At 34.7% G+C, this 22997-nt stretch overlaps 1 protein-coding gene and 1 long non-coding RNA gene across 2 annotated transcripts in view; one reads left to right on the forward strand and one right to left on the reverse strand.

Annotated features, from left to right (window-relative positions):
* LOC127630232 (uncharacterized) overlaps positions 1-882 on the forward strand; it is a 2074-nt gene extending 1192 nt beyond the window's left edge. Inside the window, exon 3 of the long non-coding RNA XR_007968839.1 lies at positions 834-882. This is a non-coding gene — a long non-coding RNA (uncharacterized LOC127630232). The remainder of the gene's footprint in view (positions 1-833) is intronic.
* Positions 1-22997, reverse strand: part of LOC127630202 (endothelin-converting enzyme-like 1) — a 208553-nt gene that overhangs the window by 149232 nt on the left and 36324 nt on the right. The gene's annotated exons all lie outside the window — the stretch shown is intronic.

Raw genomic sequence — 22997 nt, forward strand, 5'->3', positions numbered from 1 at the left:
AACTATAGGGGCGCTCTAACACATTATACCCCTCACAGATGTGAACTGTAGGGGGCTCTAACACAGTTTACCCCTCACAGTTGTGAACTGTAGGGGGCGCTCTAACACATTTTACCCCTCACAGATGTGAACTGTAGGGGCGCTCTAACACATTATACCCCTCACAGATGTGAACTGTAGGGGACGCTCTAACACATTTTACCCCTCACAGATGTGAACTGTAGGGGCGCTCTAACACATTATACCCCTCACAGATGTGAACTGTAGGGGGCTCTAACACATTATACCCCTCACAGATGTGAACTGTAGGGGCGCTCTAACACATTTTACTCCTCACAGATGTGAACTGTAGGTGCGCTCTAACACATTATACCCCACACAGATGTGAACTGTAGGGGACGCTCTAACACATTTACCCCTCACAGATGTGAACTGCAGGGGGCAATCTAACACATTTTACCCCTCACAGATGTGAACTGTAGGTGGCGCTCTAACACATTATACCCCTCACAGATGTGAACTGTAGGGGGTGCTCTAACACATTATACCCCTCACAGATGTGAACTGTAGGGGGCGCTCTAACACATTATACCCTCACAGATGTGAACTGTAGGGGACGCTCTAACACATTTTACCCCTCACAGATGTGAACTGTAGGTGGCGCTCTAACACATTATACCCCTCACAGATGTGAACTGTAGGGGACACTCTAACACATTATACCCCTCACAGATGTGAACTGTAGGTGGCGCTCTAACACATTATACCCCTCACAGATGTGAACTGTAGGGGGCGCTCTAACACATTATACCCCTCACAGATGTGAACTGTAGGGGGCGCTCTAACACATTATACCCCTCACAGATGTGAACTGTAGGGGACGCTCTAACACATTTTACCCCTCACAGATGTGAACTGTAGGGGGCTCTAACACATTATACCCCTCACAGATGTGAACTGTAGGGGCGCTCTAACACATTATACCCCTCACAGATGTGAACTGTAGGGGGCTCTAACACATTATACCCCTCACAGATGTGAACTGTAGGGGCGCTCTAACACATTATACCCCTCACAGATGTGAACTGTAGGGGCGCTCTAACACATTTTACCCCTCACAGATGTGAACTGTAGGGGCAATCTAACACATTTTACCCCTCACAGATGTGAACTGTAGGTGGCGCTCTAACACATTATACCCCTCACAGATGTGAACTGTAGGGGCTCTAACACATTATACCCCTCACAGATGTGAACTGTAGGAGCGCTCTAACACATTATACCCCTCACAGATGTGAACTGTAGGGGCGCTCTAACATGTTTTACTCCTCACAGATGTGAACTGTAGGTGGCTCTAACACATTATACCCCACACAGATGTGAACTGTAGGGGACGCTCTAACACATTTACCCCTCACAGATGTGAACTGCAGGGGCAATCTAACAAATTTTACCCCTCACAGATGTGAACTGTAGGTGGCGCTCTAACACATTATACCCCTCACAGATGTGAACTGTAGGGGCACTCTAACACATTTTAACCCTCACAGATGTGAACTGTAGGGGGCTCTAACACATTATACCCCTCACAGATGTGAACTGTAGGTGGCTCTAACACATTATACCCCTCACAGATGTGAACTGTAGGGGGCGATCTAACACATTTTACCCCTCACAGATGTGAACTGTAGGGGGCGCTCTAACACATTTTACCCCTCACAGATGTGCTCATCCATAGACATTCAGTCTAATGTTCAGTTCGAGCAACACCCTCATTATTGCATTGCATATCTCGGCCTCTGAGTGGACTACAAGCTCAATCTAGGTGTCATTAGAAAGCTGAGATCCTGCACTTTGCGATGCTTTAGTGTCAATAGGAAATATAAATGTTCGACTCCCAAACATTCCTTCTGCATACAAAATAGAAGAACAGGGAGCCCTGCAACAGATGTCCTGGCCCCCACAGAGACCCCCACTGAAGAGAAGCAATTGTGAGAGCCGAAATAGACTAAAGAACCACGGTGAATTCTCCAAGAAGCTTGAACATCCAATCTGCCAACAACCAAGAAAAACAAACCTGTGTCCAGGTGTATCAAGGAGAATTGGGGCTGTTTTGAAAGCAAAGGACTTTGTGTGACATTAAGTTAAAACTATTTATGGCATTATTTTTGAAAACATCTTCACTATGCCAAGTGCCTAAAACTTTTGTACAGACTGTATAACATTTTGAAAACTTTTGTACAGACTGTATAACATTTTGAAAACTTTTCTTGAGATTTGTTTTGTATGCTTTGTTTCTTCTGGATGGCATATTTTGTTCTGGACATCTAAGATACAACATTGGATTATTCAGCCAAGCAAGCTCACATACAAGTGAAAAATTGGTATTTTTTTATTTTTTTGAAAAGGTAAAAGCAGATATCAATTTTTAGCTATTTGGGGCTTACAGCAGCAGTTATCGGAGCATAAAAGAGACATTTATATTTGATGATTTACAGAAATAATTTTTCACATTGTGATTCTGGAGTGGAGGGGGGCGGGGCCGGGCCGGGTCGGAATGACAACGGTGACGACGGTTCGAGAGAGAGAGAGAATTACGGGCATGTCATGTGTGTGTTTATGTTTGTGCTTTTGGTTTGAGTTTAATTAAATTATAATTTATATTAACAAGCCAGTTCTCCTCCTCCTTGCCCATCCTTAACTGTGTTACATTGGTGCCGAAGCCCGGGAAGGAGGAGGGATGCCAATCGCAGAGTCCTCAACACTGCCGTCCACCCAGGGGCGCCGCTGCCATCTGCCGTGTGACGGAGTAGCCCGACCGCCCGGATGCAGGCAAGTGGGGACTGGATACCCCGACAGCCTGGAGCGAGGGAGCCGCTGCTGAGGCGGAGGTGTGCCCTGCCTTCCCCAGAGATGCGGAGGGGTCGAGGGAGACCGCTGTCCACGAGGGGAGGAGGGAAGAAAGTCCCCGACTGCCCGGGCCGGTAGGGCCGCTGCCAGGGGCGGAGAAGTGTCCCCATTTGCTCTGTGAAAGCGGAGGGCGTTCTGCCCGCTGGGGGTCGAAGGTTTGACTCCGGTTCACCCGGGGTTGGAGCGGCTGTCGTCCGCCTGAGTGTGGAGGAGTGTTCGAGGACCACGCGACGGTACATCAGAGAACCGGTGAGTGAACTTTTCTCTCTCTCCTCTCTCTCTCTTTCGCACCATGTTGGCCTTTTACCTCGCCTGTTTTTTTGTTGTTGTTGTTGTTGTTGTTGTCTTCCCCTCCTGTCTCCTCCCAGGGCGAGGAAGGCAGGGATGACCACGCGGGACGCAAGATACACCCCGCCCCAGGGATGGGGGGTGAACGTCATGCCGGTGGCACCCCGGCCTGAGATAACGCCGGGAGGAGTGTTGAGCGGAGGGGGGCGGGCCGGTCGGAATATCGTGGGCCCGGACCCCAATCGGCCTGGTGAGGCGCGAGAGATAAAAGCGGCCGGTGACGATGGTTCGAGAGAGAGAGAATTACAGGCATGTCCGTCGTGTGTGTGTTTATGTTTGTGCTTTTGGTTTGAGTTTAATTAAATTATAATTTATATTGACAAGCCAGTTCTCAGCCTCCTCCTTGCCCATCATTTAACTGTGTTACATTGATTCTTTTGAAAATCTTTCGAACTGTGTATTACAAAATAAACAACAAACAAACAAAATAAACTATACAGTCACATTCCTGAGAATGAGAGCTTTCATTTGATATATGACTTGTCTACTTAAGTGCTATATGATGGACTTTTATTTTGACATAAATATTTCTACCCCATTACCTCTAGGGGCGCTAATTTCCAGCGCTGAATGTTTTTAGGCCTTATTTGGGTTTTTGAGACACAAAAGCAAGAGTGATGTTTATCTCTGAAAAGTTAATATTCTATACTTTCAAATGATAACTCATATGCCCGACTGATGTATCACGGAGACTTTGACATTTTATGCGTAAACGTCGACGCGTCTATAGCGTTTAAAGCAGTTTTAAGAATAAGACAAAAATACAGAGTAAGAAATTAAATTGACCAATTATAATTCTATTGTGTATCGACTAGTTTTAAAAACTGTCCAAGAATGATTTACTGGACACTCAATGAACAACGTTGCTAGCTAGAGAAGTCGAAATGTCGATTTTTACAACAAATAGGTGCGCAAAGTAAACAGCGTCGAGTAAAAGACATTTAAATAATAATAAATTAACAAAAAAACAAAACAGGCGTTCAACAAAACCAGACCCACAAAATTGTGATTTTTTTTCTCACGATATTGAATCAATTCTTTGGCAATATTTTTTAATTCTACGCGTGCATCGTGTCATTTTCTTTAATTACATTAAATTGAATTTAACTAAATAAATTAATAATAATAATAATTAAAAACACTGAATTGTATTAAGTTTCATTAACACTTTAAGTTCTGAGGGTCTTTTTAAAGAGTTCCTGTTTCAGTGGCATACCCGAAATTAAATCCTTATAACTAAAAAATAAAGTTGTTCGGTATCATTGTAAAGAAACTTTTTAAAATGTTTAATGAAATCGATTATGATATATTCTGTGACTCTCAGCCCAAGAAACTGCTGAAAAAAAATTATGTTTTTCGGATTTGACATTAAATATCTCTGGGTGTAAATAACATGGCTCAGAAAAACTTTTGTTTTGTTCTCAATCATGTCGACTGTATCTGAGAATAATATTGTGTTGATACGACAAAGCAATCAAAAGTTCCAACATTACAAATATAATTGATCATAGTGTCCAAAAACATCTCCAAACAAATAAAAGATAATAATTGTACATAAGAACTAATTACACATGCAAACACAACAATGACTAAAGGTTTGCATAGCATGCAGACATGATTTTAGTCATGAGATTTCACAGAATGAGTTTCATTCTGTGTCATTTGAGTCATCATTGAGTCTGTGTCGTGTATTTGGTGCCATCTCCTGGTGGTCATATGTAACATTGTGCTTCATGTGGATTATCTAATGATCTATACATCTGATTATCTTGTGTGTGGACTCGATTGAAAGATAATCACAGACTCTAAATAATCATATGTGATATTTTATGTTCCGTTTTTTTTTTCGTGAAGTTATAAGCAAAAACGCTGCATATAAACAACACAAACATAATTTGTAAAGACATATATTTAGCTGTTACTCGTTATATTTGTGTCTGTGAGTAAAACAAATAATCTGGTTGTATTTTACTCTTTAAGATCTTTCCAACAACATATGACACATCAGTTGTTTGTACTGATTGCAATAATATGTTTAATTCTTAAAAACACTTGTTCAGTTTTGGTCATAATATCTACATGCATTATAAAAAAGAACTTCTAAACTTTCAAACAATAATTATTTTTGTGTCCATTGTGATCATTGTGATCTTCTTCGAGGGCACAAATGAGCTTAAAGTGTTCATTTAATTTGGTTAAAACTATTTTGAAAATGTCACCAAAGGGAGGTTTTGTCAGATTTAGTGAACTTACAGTACGAGGATCATTTTGCACCTAAATCAACATGCGCACACTTTCAGAACAAACCCAAAGTGGCAAAATTCACAAACACAAACCACAAAAGCTCACACGCAGCTCTGTTTGGCCTGATTTTGTGCCTACAGTCAGTCCAATGCCCTTCCAACACACACAAACACACACGCACACGCTGCTCTCCCGTGTGTTGTTGATAAAGTTTGGAGTATTTCAGCTAAATTAGCTATGCTAATCACACGCGTCCCTTTGGAGACATGAATGCTAAATGGCTTTTAATCTAACACGCCTCTGCAGACACAACAAACAACACGACACAACAAATGACAGCAAACAGAATGAACACAGCAGCAGGGAAGCCCCGCCTCCAAAACACTCTCAGCCAATCAGCAGTGGAGAAGAGTTAGAGAGCAGAGAGCTGGCACTGATCGTTTAACCTTGATCTCTAACCTGGAGTCTATCATTCAGCACATCATAAATAATAAACACGGTTACATACTACTGTCACTACTGGTACAGTGTGTAAATGTGCATTTACTTTAAAAAGGGGAAACCTTGCAAACGTTTGTGTGTACGGTTTACCACGTGAACCGCATCAACACGCCCAGTGTTTGATGTGATGCACAGATGTGTTAGTGTTGAACGTTATTCAAATGAATCCCCAATTCCCAATGCGCTCCAAGTCCTCGTGGTGGTGTAGTGACTCGCCTCACTCCGGGTGGAGAAGGACGAATCTCAGTTGACTCCACGTCTGAGACCGTTAATCCGCACATCTGTGCACGTGACTTGTTGAGTGTGTTACCGCGGAGACATGGTGTGTGTGGAGCGCGTTATCAGCGAGACGTAGTGTTTGTGTGAAGCCTCCACATACACTACATCTCCACGGTAACGCGCTCCACACACACTACGCTTCCACATCTGAGACTGTCAATCCGCACATCTTATCACGTGACTTGTTGAGTATGTTACCGCGGAAATGTAGTGTGTGGCGACGCTACCGGGAGACCATCAATCCATGCATCTTATCACGTGACTTGAGCACGTTACCACAGAGACGTAGTGTGTGTGAAGTGCGTTACCACAGAGATGTAATGTGCATGAAGCCTCCATATACACTACAGCTCCACGGTAACACGCTCCACACACACTACGTCTCCGCATCTGAGACCGTCAATCCGCGCATCTAATCACGTGACTTGAGCTGCTATCACGGAGACGTAGTGTGTTTGAAGCCTCCACATACACTATGTCTCCACATCTGAAACCGTCAATCCACGCATCTTATCACGTGACTTGTTGAGAGTGTTACCACGGAGACATGGTGTGTGTGGAGCGCGTTACCGTGGAGACGTAGTTTGTGTGAAGCCTCCACACACACTAATCTACACGGTAATGTCGCTCCACACACACTACGTCTCTGCTGTAACGCGCTCCACACACACTACGTCTCCACGGTAACGTGCTCCAAACACACTCCGTCTCCATGGTAATGTGCTCCACACACACTCCGTCTCCACGGTAAAGTGCTCCACACACACTACGTCTCCGCAGTAACGCACTCAAGCCACGTGATAAGATGCATCGATTGACGGTCTCAGATTCAGAGACGTAGTGTGTGTGAAGCCTCCACATACACTACATCTCCACGGTAACGCGCTCCACACACATTACGTTTCCACATCTGAGACTGTCAATCCGCGCATCTTATCACGTGACCTGTTGAGTATGTTACCGCGGAGACGTAGTGTGTGGAGCGAGTTACCGGGGAGATGTAGTGTGCTTGAAGCCTCCACATACACTATGTCTCAGCATCTGAGACCGTCACTCTGATCATCTTATCATGTGAATTGTTGAGCACGTTACCACGGAGATGTAGTGCGTGTGGAGCGCGTTACAGCTGAGACGTAGTGTGTGTGAAGCCTCCACATACACTACGTCTCCACGGTAACGCGCTCCACACACACTACATCTCCGCATCTGAGACTGTCAATCCGCACATCTTATCATGTGACTTGTTGAGCATGTTACTGCGGAGACGTAGTATGTGTGGTGCGCGTTACTGTGGAGACGTAGTGTGCATGAAGCCTCCACACACCCACTACATCTCTGAATCTGAGACCGTCAATCCATGCATCTTATCACATGACTTGAGTGCGTTACCGCGGAGACGTAGTGTGTGTGGAGCACATTACCGTGGAGACGGAGTGTGTGTGGAGCACGTTACCGTGGAGGCGGAGTGTGTGTGGAGCGCATTACAGCAGAGACGTAGTGTGTGTGGAGCGCGTTACCGTGGAGACGTTGTGTGTGGAGCACATACGTGGAGACGGAGTGTGTGGAGCACGTTACGTGGAGACGAGTGTGTGGAGCGCTACCGTGAGACGAGTGTGTGGAGGCTTCAAGCACACTACGTCTCCCCGGTAACGCGCTCCACACACACTACGTCTCCACGGTAACGCGCTACACACACTATGTCTCCGCGGTAACATGCTCAACACATCACGTGATAAGATGCGGGGATTGACAGTTTCAGATGTGGAGACGTTGAGTGTGTAGAGCGAGTTACCGTGGAGACATAGTGTGTGTGGAGGCTTCTTTGATGGAATAATATCCCAAAACACCCAAACATGTTTTAATGAAGAAACTCAAAGAGATTTCTTATCAGAGGCACTTCAAGGAAATCGACGTCTTGCTGTCGTGTCACATGACTCATGCAGCAGAAGTTTAACCCTTAAATGAGAGTCTAGAGTCTCGTGAACAGCATTCAATCAGTTTAAATTCACTTTAATGATGTGTTACCTACAGCAAAGCCAAAATACAACATCCACGCATGTGTACACGAGGTCGCAGATCTTTTTACTGTAACATGTTTAAAACATTGTTTACAAAATTGTAAGTAGTTTATTCATTTTTCATTTTTCAAAATTTCCCAGCAGGAAGAATATGGTCACGATATTCGCAATAGTGTTCAGTTTACCAGAGAATAAACCAGCTAGAGAGAGAGCGAGAGAGAGAGAGACACTGTATCTCCATTTCTACGGCTATGTTTCAAAAACTATTGAGCTGCCTTGCTGTCTACAGTCTACATAGGCAGCTTCCAAGATGTAATGAAACCTCATAAGTGACTGATTTGAAAAAGCATCATCATGAATCTACCTGCACAGGAACAGCCTTCATGACGGAACTGCCTATGATGTCTTAAAATGCTGCTTACGCGAGCCATTATTTCACTATATTTGACCTCTTTCTCAGAGTCTCTAAAAGCACAGTGTGTGTGTGTGTGTGTGTGTGTGTGTGTGTGTGCTTTGGCTCTAACTCACAGCGAGTGTTATTAAGAGATTGGCTGCATATTATCCCTTATATTTAGTGTTCTGCTCTTTAACACCGTCGTATATAACTCTAAGACTCATTTAAGTGTTGGGAGATAAATTGTGCATTTATGAGGAGGAGCTGCGGGCGCATTTCCATCCGAACTCCAGTGAGAGGAACTCACGGTCAAAAGCAAGAATCGTATCCAGGATTTTGAAAGTGTTTTAGATGTCACAAATACATCTGGAAATATTCCAACCAGTCAGAGACTCCCAATTTCACCTCATTCCTCCACAAACTCCCCTCATAACGAGTACTACGGTGTTACACATGGCATGTTGACACTCCACACCATGTTTGACATCACTGACAGCAAACGGCTTTAATTCTTGTGCATTAAAAGCAAACGTGACTCAAAGCTTTTGTCCAACCTCAGAAGACTTGGAATATAATGCATGAGATATTTGGACTAACTTAGAGCTGCTACAATTGTGAAATATGGCTGAAGATTAATTGTCAACCGCTAATTGCGATTATCCCGATTAATTGTCGCCGGGTGATTTTGCTTATGTCGTTTAATTGTCAAACAAATAATTGCGATTATGGCGCTTGATTGCCAGCCGCTAATTGCGATTATCCCGATTAATTGTCAACAGATAATTTCGCTTATGCCGATTAATTGTCAACAGCTAATTGCGATGATGTCTATTAATTGTCAAACAAATAATTGTGATTATGCCGATTAATTGTCAAACGAATAATTGTGATTATGCCGATTAATTGTCAAGCAAATACTTGTGATTATGCCGATTAATTGTCAAACAAATAATTGTGATTATGCCGATTAATTGTCAAACAAATAATTGTGATTATGCCGATTAATTGTCAAACAAATAATTGTGATTATGCCGATTAATTGTCAAACGAATAATTGTGATTATGCCGATTAATTGTCAACAGATAATTGTGATTGTGCTGATTGTCAAACAAATAATTGTGATTATGCCGATTAATTGTCAAACGAATAATTGTGATTATGCCGATTAATTGTCAACAGATAATTGTGATTATGCCGATTAATTGTCAAACAAATAATTGTGATTATGCCGATTAATTGTCAAACAAATAATTGTGATTATGCCGATTAATTGTCAAACAAATAATTGTGATTATGCCGATTAATTGTCAAACAAATAATTGTGATTATGCCGATTAATTGTCAAACAAATAATTGTGATTATGCCGATTAATTGTCAAACAAATAATTGTGATTATGCCGATTAATTGTCAAACAAATAATTGTGATTATGCCGATTAATTGTCAAACAAATAATTGTGATTATGCCGATTAATTGTCAAACAAATAATTGTGATTATGCCGATTAATTGTCAAACAAATAATTGTGATTATGCCGATTAATTGTCAAACAAATAATTGTGATTATGCCGATTAATTGTCAAACAAATAATTGTGATTATGCCGATTAATTGTCAAACAAATAATTGTGATTATGCCGATTAATTGTCAAACAAATAATTGTGATTATGCCGATTAATTGTCAAACAAATAATTGTGATTATGCCGATTAATTGTCAAACAAATAATTGTGATTATGCCGATTAATTGTCAAACAAATAATTGTTCTTATGCGATTAATTGTCAAACAAATAATTGTGATTATGCCGATTAATTGTCAAACAAATAATTGTGATTATGTCGATTAATTGTCAAACAAATAATTGTGATTATGCCGATTAATTGTCAAACAAATAATTGTGATTATGCCGATTAATTGTCAAACAAATAATTGTGATTATGCGATTAATTGTCAAACAAATAATTGTGATTATGCCGATTAATTGTCAAACAAATAATTGTGATTATGCCGATTAATTGTCAAACAAATAATTGTGATTATGCCGATTAATTGTCAAACAAATAATTGTTCTTATGCCGATTGATTGTCAAACAAATAATTGTGATTATGCGATTAATTGTCAAACAAATAATTGTGATTATGCCGATTAATTGTCAAACAAATAATTGTTCTTATGCCGATTAATTGTCAAACAAATAATTGTGATTATGCCGATTAATTGTCAAACAAATAATTGTGATTATGCCGATTAATTGTCAAACAAATAATTGTGATTATGCCGATTAATTGTCAAACAAATAATTGTGCTTATGCCGATTAATTGTCAAACAAATAATTGTTCTTATGCGATTAATTGTCAAACAAATAATTGTTCTTATGCCGATTGATTGTCAAACAAATAATTGTGCTTATGCCGATTAATTGTCAAACAAATAATTGTGATTATGCCGATTGATTGTCAAACAAATAATTGTTCTTATGCCGATTAATTGTCAAACAAATAATTGTTCTTATGCCGATTGATTGTCAAACAAATAATTGTTCTTATGCCGATTAATTGTCAAACAAATAATTGTGATTATGCGATTGATTGTCAAACAAATAATTGTTCTTATGCCGATTAATTGTCAAACAAATAATTGTTCTTATGCCGATTGATTGTCAAACAAATAATTGTTCTTATGCCGATTAATTGTCAAACAAATAATTGTTCTTATGCCAATTGATTGTCCAACAAATAATTGTGATTATGCCGATTAATTGTCAAACAAATAATTGTGATTATGTCGATTAATTATCAAAAAAATAATTGTGATTATGCCGATTAATTGTCAAACAAATAATTGTTCTTATGCCAATTGATTGTCCCACAAATAATTGTGATTATGCCGATTAATTGTCAAACAAATAATTGTGATTATGCCGATTAATTGTCAAACAAATAATTGTGATTATGCCGATTAATTGTCAAACAAATAATTGTTCTTATGCCGATTAATTGTCAAACAAATAATTGTTCTTATGCCGATTGATTGTCCACAAATAATTGTTCTTATGCGATTAATTGTCCACAAATAATTGTGATTATGCCGATTGATTGTCAAACAAATAATTGTTCTTATGCCGATTAATTGTCCACAAATAATTGTTCTTATGCCGATTGATTGTCAAACAAATAATTGTTCTTATGCGATTAATTGTCCACAAATAATTGTGATTATGCCGATTGATTGTCAAACAAATAATTGTTCTTATGCCGATTAATTGTCAAACAAATAATTGTTCTTATGCCGATTAATTGTCAAACAAATAATTGTGATCAAATCACAATTATTTGCGATTAATTGTCAAACAAATAATTGTGCTTATGCGATTAATTGTCAAACAAATAATTGTTCTTATGCGATTAATTGTCAAACAAATAATTGTTCTTATGCGATTAATTGTCAAACAAATAATTGTTCTTATGCCGATTAATTGTCAAACAAATAATTGTTCTTATGCCGATTGACTGTCAAACAAATAATTGTGCTTATGTCGATTAATTGTCAAACAAATAATTGTTCTTATGCCGATTAATTGTCAAACAAATAATTGTGATTATGCCGATTAATTGTCAAACAAATAATTGTGATTATGCCGATTAATTGTCAAACAAATAATTGTGATTATGCCGATTAATTGTCAAACAAATAATTGTTCTTATGCCGATTAATTGTCAAACAAATAATTGTTCTTATGCCGATTAATTGTCAAACAAATAATTGTTCTTATGCCGATTGATTGTACCACAAATAATTGTTCTTATGCGATTAATTGTCAAACAAATAATTGTGATTATGCCGATTAATTGTCAAACAAATAATTGTGATTATGCGATTAATTGTAAAACAAATAATTGTTCTTATGCCAATTGATTGTCCACAAATAATTGTGATTATGCGATTAATTGTCAAACAAATAATTGTGATTATGCGATTAATTGTCAAACAAATAATTGTGATTATGCGATTAATTGTCAAACAAATAATTGTTCTTATGCGATTGATTGTACCACAAATAATTGTTCTTATGCCGATTAATTGTCAAACAAATAATTGTGATTATGCCGATTAATTGTCAAACAAATAATTGTGATTATGCGATTAATTGTCAAACAAATAATTGTTCTTATGCCAATTGATTGTCCACAAATAATTGTGATTATGCGATTAATTGTCAAACAAATAATTGTGATTATGCCGATTAATTGTCAAACAAATAATTGTGATTATGCGATTAATTGTCAAACAAATAATTGTTCTTATGCGATTAATTGTCAAACAAATAATTGTTCTTATGCCGATTAATTGTCAAACAAATAATTGTTCTTATGCCGATTGATTGTCAAACAAATAATTGTTCTTATGCGATTAATTGTCCACAAATAATTGTGCTTATGCGATTGATTGTCAACCAAATATTCTTATGCGATTAATTGTCCACAAATAATTGTGATTATGCTGATTGATTGTCAAACAAATAATTGTTCTTATGCCGATTAATTGTCCACAAATAATTGTTCTAATGCCGATTGATTGTCAAACAAATAATTGTTCTTATGCCGATTAATTGTCCACAAATAATTGTGATTATGCCGATTGATTGTCAAACAAATAATTGTTCTTATGCCGATTAATTGTCCACAAATAATTGTTCTTATGCCGATTGATTGTCAAACAAATAATTGTTCTTATGCCGATTAATTGTCCCACAAATAATTGTGCTTATGCCGATTAATTGTCAAACAAATAATTGTTCTTATGCCGATTAATTGTCAAACAAATAATTGTTCTTATGCCGATTAATTTTCAAACAAATAATTGTTCTTATGCCGATTAATTGTCCCACAAATAATTGTGATTATGCCGATTGATTGTCAAACAAATAATTGTTCTTATGCCGATTAATTGTCAAACAAATAATTGTTCTTATGCCAATTGATTGTCCCACAAATAATTGTGATTATGCCGATTAATTGTCAAACAAATAATTGTGATCAAACAAATCACAATTATTTGCCGATTAATTGTCAAACAAATAATTGTGCTTATGCCGATTAATTGTCAAAAAAATAATTGTTCTTATGCCGATTAATTGTCAAACAAATAATTGTTCTTATGCCGATTAATTTTCAAACAAATAATTGTTCTTATGCCGATTGATTGTCAAACAAATAATTGTTCTTATGCCGATTGATTGTCAAACAAATAATTGTGCTTATGCCGATTAATTGTCAAACAAATAATTGTTCTTATGCCGATTAATTGTCAAACAAATAATTGTTCTTATGCCGATTAATTGTCCCACAAATAATTGTGATTATGCCGATTGATTGTCAAACAAATAATTGTTCTTATGCCGATTGATTGTCAAACAAATAATTGTTCTTATGCCGATTGATTGTCAAACAAATAATTGTTCTTATGCCGATTAATTGTCCCACAAATAATTGTTCTTATGCCGATCGATTGTCAAACAAATAATTGTTCTTATGCCGATTAATTGTCCCACAAATAATTGTGATTATGCCGATTAATTGTCAAAAAAATAATTGTGATTATGCCGATTAATTGTCAAACAAATAATTGTTCTTATGCCGATTAATTGTCCCACAAATAATTGTGATTATGCCGATTGATTGTCAAACAAATAATTGTTCTTATGCCGATTGATTGTCAAACAAATAATTGTTCTTATGCCGATTAATTGTCAAACAAATAATTGTTCTTATGCCGATTGACTGTCAAACAAATAATTGTGCTTATGCCGATTAATTGTCAAACAAATAATTGTTCTTATGCCGATTAATTGTCAAACAAATAATTGTGATTATGCCGATTAATTGTCAAACAAATAATTGTGATTATGCCGATTAATTGTCAAACAAATAATTGTGATTATGCCGATTAATTGTCAAACAAATAATTGTTCTTATGCCGATTAATTGTCAAACAAATAATTGTTCTTATGCCGATTAATTGTCAAACAAATAATTGTTCTTATGCCGATTGATTGTACCACAAATAATTGTTCTTATGCCGATTAATTGTCAAACAAATAATTGTGATTATGCCGATTAATTGTCAAACAAATAATTGTGATTATGCCGATTAATTGTAAAACAAATAATTGTTCTTATGCCAATTGATTGTCCACAAATAATTGTGATTATGCGATTAATTGTCAAACAAATAATTGTGATTATGCCGATTAATTGTCAAACAAATAATTGTGATTATGCCGATTAATTGTCAAACAAATAATTGTTCTTATGCCAATTGATTGTCCCACAAATAATTGTGATTATGCCGATTAATTGTCAAACAAATAATTGTGATTATGCCGATTAATTGTCAAACAAATAATTGTGATTATGCCGATTAATTGTCAAACAAATAATTGTTCTTATGCCGATTAATTGTCAAACAAATAATTGTTCTTATGCCGATTAATTGTCAAACAAATAATTGTTCTTATGCCGATTAATTGTCAAACAAATAATTGTTCTTATGCCGATTGATTGTCCACAAATAATTGTGCTTATGCGATTGATTGTCAACCAAATATTCTTATGCCGATTAATTGTCCCACAAATAATTGTGATTATGCCGATTGATTGTCAAACAAATAATTGTTCTTATGCCGATTAATTGTCCCACAAATAATTGTTCTAATGCCGATTGATTGTCAAACAAATAATTGTTCTTATGCCGATTAATTGTCCCACAAATAATTGTGATTATGCCGATTGATTGTCAAACAAATAATTGTTCTTATGCGATTAATTGTCCACAAATAATTGTTCTTATGCGATTGATTGTCAAACAAATAATTGTTCTTATGCCGATTAATTGTCAAACAAATAATTGTTCTTATGCCAATTGATTGTCCCACAAATAATTGTGATTATGCCGATTAATTGTCAAACAAATAATTGTGATCAAACAAATCACAATTATTTGCCGATTAATTGTCAAACAAATAATTGTTCTTATGCCGATTAATTGTCAAACAAATAATTGTTCTTATGCCGATTGATTGTCAAACAAATAATTGTTCTTATGCCGATTGATTGTCAAACAAATAATTGTGCTTATGCCGATTAATTGTCAAACAAATAATTGTTCTTATGCCGATTAATTGTCAAACAAATAATTGTTCTTATGCCGATTAATTGTCCCACAAATAATTGTGATTATGCCGATTGATTGTCAAACAAATAATTGTTCTTATGCCGATTGATTGTCAAACAAATAATTGTTCTTATGCCGATTGATTGTCAAACAAATAATTGTTCTTATGCGATTAATTGTCCACAAATAATTGTTCTTATGCCGATCGATTGTCAAACAAATAATTGTTCTTATGCCGATTAATTGTCCACAAATAATTGTGATTATGCCGATTAATTGTCAAACAAATAATTGTGATTATGCCGATTAATTGTCAAACAAATAATTGTTCTTATGCCGATTAATTGTCCACAAATAATTGTGATTATGCCGATTGATTGTCAAACAAATAATTGTTCTTATGCCGATTAATTGTCAAACAAATAATTGTTCTTATGCCGATTAATTGTCCACAAATAATTGTGATTATGCGATTAATTGTCAAACAAATAATTGTGATTATGCGATTAATTGTCAAACAAATAATTGTGATTATGCCGATTAATTGTCAAACAAATAATTGTGATTATGCCGATTAATTGTCAAACAAATAATTGTTCTTATGCGATTAATTGTCCAACAAATAATTGTGATTATGCCGATTAATTGTCAAACAAATAATTTTTCTTATGCCGATTAATTGTCCCACAAATAATTGTGATTATGCCGATTGATTGTCAAACAAATAATTGTTCTTATGCCGATTAATTGTCAAACAAATAATTGTTCTTATGCCGATTAATTGTCAAACAAATAATTGTTCTTATGCCAATTAATTGTCAAACAAATAATTGTTCTTATGCCGATTGATTGTCAAACAAATAATTGTTCTTATGCCGATTGATTGTCAAACAAATAATTGTGATTATGCCGATTAATTGTCAAACAAATAATTGTGATTATGCCGATTGATTGTCAAACAAATAATTGTGATTATGCCGATTAATTGTCAAACAAATAATTGTGATTATGCCGATTAATTGTCAAACAAATAATTGTTCTTATGCCGATTAATTGTCAAACAAATAATTGTGATTATGCCGATTGATTGTCAAACAAATAATTGTGATTATGCCGATTAATTGTCAAACAAATAATTGTGATTATGCCGATTAATTGTCAAACAAATAATTGTTCTTATGCCGATTAATTGTCAAACAAATAATTGTGATTATGCCGATTGATTGTCAAACAAATAATTGTTCTTATGCCGATTAATTGTCAAACAAATAATTGTTCTTATGCCGATTGATTGTCAAACAAATAATTGTTCTTATGCCGATTGATTGTCAAACAAATAATTGTTCTTATGCCGATTGATTGTCAAACAAATAATTGTTCTTATGCCGATTGATTGTCAAACAAATAATTGTTCTTATGCCGATTGATTGTCAAACAAATAATTGTTCTTATGCCGATTGATTGTCAAACAAATAATTGTTCTTATGCCGATTGATTGTCAAACAAATAATTGTGATTATGCCGATTAATTGTCAAACAAATAATTGTGATTATGCCGATTAATTGTCAAACAAATAATTGTGATTATGCCGATTAATTGTCAAACGAATAATTGTTCTTATGCCGATTAATTGTCAAACAAATAATTGTGATTATGCCGATTAATTGTCAAACAAATAATTGTTCTTATGCCGATTGATTGTCAAACAAATAATTGTTCTTATGCCAATTGATTGTCAAACAAATAATTGTTCTTATGCCGATTGATTGTCAAACAAATAATTGTTCTTATGCCGATTGATTGTCAAACAAATAATTGTGATTATGCCGATTAATTGTCAAACAAATAATTGTGATTATGCGATTAATTGTCAAACAAATAATTGTTCTTATGCCGATTAATTGTCAAACAAATAATTGTGCTTATGCCGATTAATTGTCAAACAAATAATTGTTCTTATGCGATTGATTGTCCAACAAATAATTGTGATTATGCCGATTGATTGTCAAACAAATAATTGTTCTTATGCCAATTGATTGTCAAACAAATAATTGTTCTTATGCCGATTGATTGTCAAACAAATAATTGTGCTTATGCCGATTAATTGTCAAACAAATAATTGTTCTTATGCCGATTAATTGTCAAACAAATAATTGTTCTTATGCCGATTAATTGTCCCACAAATAATTGTGATTATGCCGATTGATTGTCAAACAAATAATTGTTCTTATGCCGATTGATTGTCAAACAAATAATTGTTCTTATGCCGATTGATTGTCAAACAAATAATTGTTCTTATGCCGATTAATTGTCCCACAAATAATTGTTCTTATGCCGATCGATTGTCAAACAAATAATTGTTCTTATGCCGATTAATTGTCCCACAAATAATTGTGATTATGCCGATTAATTGTCAAAAAAATAATTGTGATTATGCCGATTAATTGTCAAACAAATAATTGTTCTTATGCCGATTAATTGTCCCACAAATAATTGTGATTATGCCGATTGATTGTCAAACAAATAATTGTTCTTATGCCGATTAATTGTCAAACAAATAATTGTTCTTATGCCGATTAATTGTCCCACAAATAATTGTGATTATGCCGATTAATTGTCAAACAAATAATTGTGATTATGCCGATTAATTGTCAAACAAATAATTGTGATTATGCCGATTAATTGTCAAACAAATAATTGTGATTATGCCGATTAATTGTCAAACAAATAATTGTTCTTATGCCGATTAATTGTCCCACAAATAATTGTGATTATGCCGATTAATTGTCAAACAAATAATTTTTCTTATGCCGATTAATTGTCCCACAAATAATTGTGATTATGCCGATTGATTGTCAAACAAATAATTGTTCTTATGCCGATTAATTGTCAAACAAATAATTGTTCTTATGCCGATTAATTGTCAAACAAATAATTGTTCTTATGCCAATTAATTGTCAAACAAATAATTGTTCTTATGCCGATTGATTGTCAAACAAATAATTGTTCTTATGCCGATTGATTGTCAAACAAATAATTGTGATTATGCCGATTAATTGTCAAACAAATAATTGTGATTATGCCGATTAATTGTCAAACAAATAATTGTTCTTATGCCGATTAATTGTCAAACAAATAATTGTGATTATGCCGATTGATTGTCAAACAAATAATTGTGATTATGCCGATTAATTGTCAAACAAATAATTGTTCTTATGCCGATTAATTGTCAAACAAATAATTGTGATTATGCCGATTAATTGTCAAACAAATAATTGTGATTATGCCGATTGATTGTCAAACAAATAATTGTTCTTATGCCGATTGATTGTCAAACAAATAATTGTTCTTATGCCGATTGATTGTCAAACAAATAATTGTTCTTATGCCGATTGATTGTCAAACAAATAATTGTTCTTATGCCGATTGATTGTCAAACAAATAATTGTTCTTATGCCGATTGATTGTCAAACAAATAATTGTTCTTATGCCGATTGATTGTCAAACAAATAATTGTTCTTATGCCGATTGATTGTCAAACAAATAATTGTGATTATGCCGATTAATTGTCAAACAAATAATTGTTCTTATGCCGATTGATTGTCAAACAAATAATTGTGATTATGCCGATTAATTGTCAAACAAATAATTGTTCTTATGCCGATTAATTGTCAAACAAATAATTGTTCTTATGCCGATTAATTGTCAAACAAATAATTGTGCTTATGCCGATTAATTGTCAAACAAATAATTGTTCTTATGCCGATTGATTGTCCCACAAATAATTGTGATTATGCCGATTAATTGTCCCACAAATAATTGTGATTATGCCGATTGATTGTCAAACAAATAATTGTTCTTATGCCAATTGATTGTCAAACAAATAATTGTTCTTATGCCGATTGATTGTCAAACAAATAATTGTTCTTATGCCGATTGATTGTCAAACAAATAATTGTTCTTATGCCGATTGATTGTCAAACAAATAATTGTTCTTATGCCGATTGATTGTCAAACAAATAATTGTTCTTATGCCGATTGATTGTCAAACAAATAATTGTTCTTATGCCGATTGATTGTCAAACAAATAATTGTTCTTATGCCAATTGATTGTCAAACAAATAATTGTTCTTATGTCGATTGATTGTCAAACAAATAATTGTTCTTATGCCAATTGATTGTCAAACAAATAATTGTTCTTATGCCGATTGATTGTCAAACAAATAATTGTGATTATGCCGATTGATTGTCAAACAAATAATTGTTCTTATGCCAATTGATTGTCAAACAAATAATTGTTCTTATGCCGATTGATTGTCAAACAAATAATTGTTCTTATGCCGATTGATTGTCAAACAAATAATTGTGATTATGCCGATTAATTGTCAAACAAATAATTGTGATTATGCCGATTAATTGTCAAACAAATAATTGTTCTTATGCCGATTAATTGTCAAACAAATAATTGTGCTTATGCCGATTAATTGTCAAACAAATAATTGTTCTTATGCCGATTGATTGTCCCACAAATAATTGTTCTTATGCTGATTAATTGTCCCACAAATAATTGTGATTATGCCGATTGATTGTCAAACAAATAATTGTTCTTATGCCGATTAATTGTCCCACAAATAATTGTGCTTATGCCGATTGATTGTCAACCAAATAATTGTTCTTATGCCGATTAATTGTCCCACAAATAATTGTTCTTATGCCGATTGATTGTCAAACAAATAATTGTTCTTATGCCGATTAATTGTCCCACAAATAATTGTTCTTATGCCGATTAATTTTCCCACAACTAATTGTGATTATGCCGATTAATTGTCCCACAAATAATTGTGATTATGCCGATTGATTGTCAAACAAATAATTGTTCTTATGCCAATTGATTGTCAAACAAATAATTGTTCTTATGCCGATTAATTGTCAAACAAATAATTGTTCTTATGCCGATTAATTGTCAAACAAATAATTGTTCTTATGCCAATTAATTGTCAAACAAATAATTGTTCTTATGCCGATTGATTGTCAAACAAATAATTGTTCTTATGCCGATTAATTGTCAAACAAATAATTGTTCTTATGCCAATTGATTGTCAAACAAATAATTGTTCTTATGCCGATTAATTGTCCCACAAATAATTGTTCTTATGCCGATTGATTGTCAAACAAATAATTGTTCTTATGCCGATTGATTGTCAAACAAATAATTGTTCTTATGCCGATTGATTGTCAAACAAATAATTGTGATTATGCCGATTAATTGTCAAACAAATAATTGTGATTATGCCGATTAATTGTCAAACAAATAATTGTGATTATGCCGATTAATTGTCAAACAAATAATTGTGATTATGCCGATTAATTGTCAAACGAATAATTGTTCTTATGCCGATTAATTGTCAAACAAATAATTGTGATTATGCCGATTAGTTGTCAAACAAATAATTGTTCTTATGCCGATTGATTGTCAAACAAATAATTGTTCTTATGCCAATTGATTGTCAAACAAATAATTGTTCTTATGCCGATTGATTGTCAAACAAATAATTGTTCTTATGCCGATTGATTGTCAAACAAATAATTGTGATTATGCCGATTAATTGTCAAACAAATAATTGTGATTATGCCGATTAATTGTCAAACAAATAATTGTTCTTATGCCGATTAATTGTCAAACAAATAATTGTGCTTATGCCGATTAATTGTCAAACAAATAATTGTTCTTATGCCGATTGATTGTCCCACAAATAATTGTGATTATGCCGATTGATTGTCAAACAAATAATTGTTCTTATGCCAATTGATTGTCAAACAAATAATTGTTCTTATGCCGATTGATTGTCAAACAAATAATTGTGCTTATGCCGATTAATTGTCAAACAAATAATTGTTCTTATGCCGATTAATTGTCAAACAAATAATTGTTCTTATGCCGATTAATTGTCAAACAAATAATTGTGATTATGCCGATTGATTGTCAAACAAATAATTGTTCTTATGCCGATTGATTGTCAAACAAATAATTGTTCTTATGCCGATTGATTGTCAAACAAATAATTGTTCTTATGCCGATTAATTGTCAAACAAATAATTGTTCTTATGCCGATTGATTGTCAATCAAATAATTGTTCTTATGCCGATTGATTGTCAAACAAATAATTGTGATTATGCCGATTGATTGTCAATCAAATAATTGTTCTTATGCCGATTGATTGTCAAACAAATAATTGTTCTTATGCCGATTGATTGTCAAACAAATAATTGTGCTTATGCCGATTGATTGTCAAACAAATAATTGTTCTTATGCCGATTGATTGTCAAACAAATAATTGTGCTTATGCCGATTGATTGTCAAACAAATAATTGTGCTTATGTCGATTGATTGTCAAACAAATAATTGTTCTCATGTCGATTGATTGTCAAACAAATAATTGTGCTTATGCCGATTGATTGTCAAACAAATAATTGTTCTTATGCCGATTGATTGTCAAACAAATAATTGTTCTTATGCCGATTGATTGTCAAACAAATAATTGTTCTTATGTCGATTGATTGTCAAACAAATAATTGTTCTCATGTCGATTGATTGTCAAACAAATAATTGTGCTTATGCCGATTGATTGTCAAACAAATAATTGTTCTCATGTCGATTGATTGTCAAACAAATAATTGTGCTTATGCCGATTGATTGTCAAACAAATAATTGTTCTTATGCCGATTGATTGTCAAACAAATAATTGTTCTTATGCCGATTGATTGTCAAACAAATAATTGTTCTTATGCCGATTGATTGTCAAACAAATAATTGTTCTTATGCCGATTGATTGTCAAACAAATAATTGTTCTTATGCCGATTGATTGTCAAACAAATAATTGTTCTTATGCCGATTGATTGTCAAACAAATAATTGTTCTCATGTCGATTGATTGTCAAACAAATAATTGTGCTTATGCCGATTGATTGTCAAACAAATAATTGTTCTTATGCCGATTGATTGTCAAACAAATAATTGTGCTTATGCCGATTGATTGTCAAACAAATAATTGTTCTTATGCCGATTGATTGTCAAACAAATAATTGTTCTTATGCCGATTGATTGTCAAACAAATAATTGTTCTT

The sequence above is a fragment of the Xyrauchen texanus genome, chromosome 36 (genome assembly GCF_025860055.1).
Source record: "Xyrauchen texanus isolate HMW12.3.18 chromosome 36, RBS_HiC_50CHRs, whole genome shotgun sequence".
Lineage (NCBI taxonomy): Eukaryota > Metazoa > Chordata > Actinopteri > Cypriniformes > Catostomidae > Xyrauchen > Xyrauchen texanus.